The 6,301-nt window shown below is 43.0% G+C and overlaps 1 long non-coding RNA gene across 1 annotated transcript; it reads left to right on the forward strand.

Annotated features, from left to right (window-relative positions):
- The first annotated feature begins 2,489 nt into the window (after window positions 1–2,489).
- On the forward strand, window positions 2,490–4,348 carry LOC121600384. The gene is made up of 3 exons (XR_006005808.1): window positions 2,490–2,583; window positions 2,649–2,787; window positions 4,247–4,348. It is a non-coding gene; the product is annotated as an uncharacterized LOC121600384 (long non-coding RNA).
- The last annotated feature ends 1,953 nt before the right edge of the window (window positions 4,349–6,301 follow it).

Below are 6,301 nucleotides of genomic sequence, written 5' to 3' on the forward strand. Positions count from 1 at the left end.
AATTCTCTTCGTGTGGCAAGAGAGAATTGACGGCTCATCTAGGACTTGTGAATTTCTCTCTCTCCCAACGGTCACCAGCACTCAGAGATCCGCTGAGATTGAAGCTGCTTTGAAGCTGAGTTGGCGAAACGTCTCAGCCTCCGAAGTAACCCGAAGCCGAAGCGAACCCGAACGGAGGTCGGTACGAACCTTCGTTTAATTACCCCCTCTCCCCCTTTTTGCCCCTTTTCTTTCTAAAACGATCCAGTGCACACCATTATACTAAGTTAATTCGATTTATTGAATATCGAATCAACATAGAATACAAAGAAAACACAATACTTGCTCAATAATCACTGCACTTAATCCTAAAGTAACGCACATAATTAAAAAAAAAAACACTTTTTACAGTCGCACTGAGCAAAAAATAACAAATTCAGCACAGCACTTTCTGCTCCTCATCGCTGTTGCTCCTGGTTTTTTCTCGCTGCACTGTACTCGCTGCTCCAACACTACGGCACAGCCACAGGTTTTGTTGTCTCCGTTCGCCGTGAAACACACATGAAATGGAAGAAAAATGTTATTAATTAGGAGGGAGGATGTTTGTTGATAATTTTAATCACTTTTACTTACCTCAAATAAAACAAATCTCCATTTTTCACGGGGTTTATCCGCCGACTACCAAGGGCAGAAACACTACACAAGCACCATCCTCACTGGACTGAACGTAAAGCCTACTGCGTTAATGTGTGTATGCGCTTCTGCCAAGCCAACCGCGCCGTACTGCGTGTGTAGCCAAGTGCGTGTGTGTGTATATTTGCACCACTGGACACAGAACACAAATCTCACCGCACAGCAGAGCGTATGTCGCCAAGTGTGTGCATGTGTGTATTTGCACCACTGAATTCTGAACGTCCACCGCACCGCACCAAACAGCGTGTATCGCCAAGTGCGTGGCTGTGTGTACTATCACCGTGGACTGCAGAAAACTACCTGCACTAGAACAGAGCGCTGGTGTGGCCAAATGTGTGCATGTGTGTACTGGCTCCACTGAAAGCCGGTATCGCACCAGATTTCGGGTGTCGCCTTGTGCGCGCGTGTGTGTTATTCTCACAGCACACTCGTTCATAATTCAAACCATAATTCATAAACGAAAGGTCAATATAAAATCTTCGGCTTTTGACCGTTGGGCTGTGTATCGACGAGGCCATCCCCAACGGTCAAAAGCCGAAGATTTTATATTGACCTTTCGTTTTTTCTATCTGTCTCTCGCTCTAATTTGAGTGATTTTCCCTTCGTAAGTATCCACGAGCTCCCTCGTGTGGTTGTTGTTGTTGGAAGTTGAAACCGAACCCCCTTCGTGCGCTGCCAAAATCAGCGAAGAACGAAATCGAGTGACTCAAGCGAAAAAACGAAAAAAATTATGAACGAGTGTGCTGTGAGAATAACACACACGCGCGCACAAGGCGACACCCGAAATCTGGTGCGATACCGGCTTTCAGTGGAGCCAGTACACACATGCACACATTTGGCCACACCAGCGCTCTGTTCTAGTGCAGGTAGTTTTCTGCAGTCCACGGTGATAGTACACACAGCCACGCACTTGGCGATACACGCTGTTTGGTGCGGTGCGGTGGACGTTCAGAATTCAGTGGTGCAAATACACACATGCACACACTTGGCGACATACGCTCTGCTGTGCGGTGAGATTTGTGTTCTGTGTCCAGTGGTGCAAATATACACACACACGCACTTGGCTACACACGCAGTACGGCGCGGTTGGCTTGGCAGAAGCGCATACACACATTAACGCAGTAGGCTTTACGTTCAGTCCAGTGAGGATGGTGCTTGTGTAGTGTTTCTGCCCTTGGTAGTCGGCGGATAAACCCCGTGAAAAATGGAGATTTGTTTTATTTGAGGTAAGTAAAAGTGATTAAAATTATCAACAAACATCCTCCCTCCTAATTAATAACATTTTTCTTCCATTTCATGTGTGTTTCACGGCGAACGGAGACAACAAAACCTGTGGCTGTGCCGTAGTGTTGGAGCAGCGAGTACAGTGCAGCGAGAAAAAACCAGGAGCAACAGCGATGAGGAGCAGAAAGTGCTGTGCTGAATTTGTTATTTTTTGCTCAGTGCGACTGTAAAAAGTGTTTTTTTTTTAATTATGTGCGTTACTTTAGGATTAAGTGCAGTGATTATTGAGCAAGTATTGTGTTTTCTTTGTATTCTATGTTGATTCGATATTCAATAAATCGAATTAACTTAGTATAATGGTGTGCACTGGATCGTTTTAGAAAGAAAAGGGGCAAAAAGGGGGAGAGGGGGTAATTAAACGAAGGTTCGTACCGACCTCCGTTCGGGTTCGCTTCGGCTTCGGGTTACTTCGGAGGCTGAGACGTTTCGCCAACTCAGCTTCAAAGCAGCTTCAATCTCAGCGGATCTCTGAGTGCTGGTGACCGTTGGGTCGCTGCTCGCTTGATACTCTCACACAGACTTGTTCTTCTAGCGTATCAACAAGTGTCAAAACATTGCAGAAATTTCTAAAGCGTCAAGTGAAGCCAACAAGTGAAAAGTGAATCTGTTGTTATAATCTGAAGCAAGGTGAATTTGTGCTGTGCCAGTAACTTGATGTTACGAAATGAACTAACTTTTATCGGTATTTGCAGCATAAAATGGAAGCATCGTGTATGAGTTCTCTTGAGACATCAAAACGAACCGGGCAATTCTACCGCCGGATTCAGAAGCGCACTGCTGAAGAAGAAGTGCTAGAGGAAGAAGAATACAGCAGGAGCGGTGTGGAAAATGGTAAGACTATATTTGCCAACAAGTGTTATTTGTTTTGTAATAGATAATGTTTGTTCCTAGCCATATAATTAATTCACTTGTTTACACTATGCCGTGTTTCATGATTTTAAATCAGTGTTACAAAGTGTTTATAGTGCAAATTGCTAATTTCAATGTTTACGTTTATGTCAGAAAATATATGTGTATGTAATAAGAGTGCGGCGTCCCGGTATGTTTTGGGATTCAATTTGTACTTTGTAGGAAATATTTTAGCTTAATTCACAGTGTAAATCTCTGTGATTATAATTGAATTGTGTGTTGTAAAAGAACAATATTAACAAACGTTTCAGTTTCTGAGCAACAGCCACAATCTTTTGTGGGAGATGCATGCGTGGGTGATGTGGAAGATGTTTTCGAAACTGTTGTGGAGGGCGAGATTCTCGATTCGACAGACGATGAGGCTGAAGAAGATTCCAACGAGCCTCCTAAAACACCGGGATTTGATGTGCATTCGCATTCAATGAATGAATGTCTGCGGTATTGGGCGTTGATAACCAATACACCTCAAACCTCCATCAATTTGCTGCTACACATCTTACGGGAGCGGGCCAATTTGCCGTTGCCAAAGGATTCGCGAACGTTGATGCGGACAAGCACGGTGCCAAAACATATTTTGAATATTGCTGGGGGGCAGTATTGGTACAATCGTACCAATCAAGTGCCTGCAAAATATTTTTAGGTGAGCATATAATGTTATCATTTTTGTTTCCCTAAAGGAGCAACGCAAAGATTACAGACGAAAATTTTCTTTTCTGCTGAGTCTGCGACGAACATTCCCATTGATATAGTGTATATGATTCGTTGCTGATAAAACGTATGCTTATTTTTTTAGGAGCCAGAAGATGCTACCCAATACAAAACTACCCGTAACAATTAATATTGATGGTCTGCCGTTGCACAAAAGTTGGCGAACATCATTTTGGCCAATTTTGGCTAATATACACACCATGCCACATTTAAGGCCAATGATTGTGGCTATATTTTGCGGGCCAAAAAAACCTGAATCCCTCGAACAATACCTTCGACCATTGGTGGATGAACTAAATGGTCTTATCGATAATGGTATAATGTTAGGGTGTCCTCTAACTAAGGTGTGCATCAAAGTGCGTGCCGATGCTCTTCGATTGGATAGAATGTTCAACAATTTCTCTTAAGTTATTTATCTCACGAAGCAACATTCCATTATGTACAGGAGTACGCGTTTTAGCTAGAGAGGAGGGATCCACAGATAACGGGAGCTCTGATATTAATGGTTCATTTTCGTCCTGTACATCATCAAAAATATCAGGACTTGTGGTTGGTATTAAATTGGGATCGGCTCTGCTTTTTACAGTAGCGTTATGTAATGTTGAAGGCGTTAACGAATCGTTTGTAAACGATGTAGGCGAAAGAGTATCTGACGATTTCTTATCCATTTCAGATTTGTCACACACCAACGGAGACATCTCAAAGAATGGAGCAGCTTTTTATTACCAACAGAAATTGATGTTAACTGCTTCATATCAAATGGTTGTACATTGTTCATTAAAGGTAGACCGATATCTAAACCCGGAAGTGGATTCAAGGAAGAATACACCTCGGATGCAGATAATGGTTTGACGGCGCTTGGCCCTATCTTAGTAGTACCCTTTTTGGATCGTTTATCAACTTTTAACGTGTCTTTCTTTTGTTCTTGTTTTCGCAATAGTTTGTTTGATGCTGATGATGATCGAGAAAGCACGACGGAAGATGATATCTCGAAAGCACCGGGCATATTTTGTTTTATCGGCAGCGCTGCTGCTCCGAACGATAACGGAGCCAGCGGAGGAGGGAGCGATTGTCTGATTGATCCATTCTCGCTTGCTGGTACCTTGCTGGGAGTCTTCCTGCTCCGGATGATGAAGGTAAGGACAACGATGATGTTGTAGCTGCCGAAACAACATGAGGTGTAGGACGCAATTCAGTATTTGGCACATTTTGTTTTATCATCCATTGCTGCGCTGCTGCCCCGGATGATAACGCCTGGCTCCGTTATCATCCGGGGCAGCAGCGGTTTGTTTTGCCGGCAATTTTGCCGCTCCGCATTACGTTGCAATCGCGAATATCCATTTAGACGTTATATATTAATTTGTCAAAACACTTAGTAGCACAAAATGAAGTACTGCTTTGGAACAAGTGAAACTGCAGCGGTAGGAAAGAAGGCACGATGCATCAATGTGAAAAGAAATTAAAAGATAACGCTATCTGATGGATAATTGTAATTGATATGATGTATCAACTGCAATAAAAAGAGAATATTAGCTTAAAACTTGCTCTCGCAGAAAGTTTCTCTCCTTTTCATCCGAAACTAGTGTGCGTGAGAACGGGTAAGTATCAATGTATTTGTGAACGCAATCGCAGCGCGCTCGCATCTAGCTTTTGAATGTGTGCGTGAAGGTCGGTTTGTGCCGTGCTGGAAGTTTTTACTTTAGCTGCTGCTATTGTAAAAATTTAAGGAAAGCTTAAAATAAAAAAAAAATTACACGGGGCGCCTTCGGAAATTGTTGGCCTGGTATACGAATCGAAAAATTCGATGCAAAAAGCCGAGTTTGGTTTGAGCCTTCTATCGGTAAGCACCGCTTCTTTTGTGCTTTCGAATAATCTCTCGCAAAACTGATTTTCGTTTTGCCGCGCGCGTTTCTCTGCATCTTCTTCAATCATGTCGGGGGAGGGGGGAAACACGCGAAGCGTGGAAGAAACGTAGTAATAAACAAAGTAATCCAAAACTTGTCAGTCACTCGCTCAATATAGCTAGAGAGCAAAAACCAATAACGATAAAGCGTGGTGAAAGGATGAAGAAAAGGGGAAGGAGGGGAGTGAACTATTTTAAGAGATACGATATACTAAGAGAACGTGGGTGTGAACTATTTTTCGGCCATTATCATTGTTGCTTTAGAATTCACTAAACAAGTTTTAGAATTCACTAAACAATTAATTTTATTTCCGGGTTTTTGTAACGGCGATTTCACAAGCGAATAATGGTTTTCGAGTGTAGGCGCGGTTTAAAAATAGTCCGGTCTCTCAGCTGATCGTTTGCGTACTGCCCTTTTTTTGCGTACCGAGATAGCATGACCCTTGGTGACCCCTGTTCTCGACCGTGACCTAGTTTCTAATTTCTTGTATTCTCTCTCTCTCTCTTTCTCTCTCTCTCTCTATCGGACGTAACTTCATTTCCCTCTCGCCTTGTTTCTATCTCCCCCTGTTTATCTTCTGTTGTCGGTGTTATCCTCCTGTCTAACGCCACCTGGTGCTCGGTTTGATAACCAGCCCGGATTATCGCGAATGGACAAGTGACAACCGATCTTTATAAACAAACATTTTATGTGCTGACAAACCGCATGGCAAACGTGCCAACACTCCACCCCGTCAATCCTTTACGCTTTCAAGGATTTACTAAATAAATAGCGCGTTTGCTCAGTGACGATAAAGATGAAGTGTTTGAAGGGTGGTAACTTTC

Source organism: Anopheles merus, chromosome 3L, assembly GCF_017562075.2.
Source record: "Anopheles merus strain MAF chromosome 3L, AmerM5.1, whole genome shotgun sequence".
In the NCBI taxonomy this organism is placed as follows: domain Eukaryota; kingdom Metazoa; phylum Arthropoda; class Insecta; order Diptera; family Culicidae; genus Anopheles; species Anopheles merus.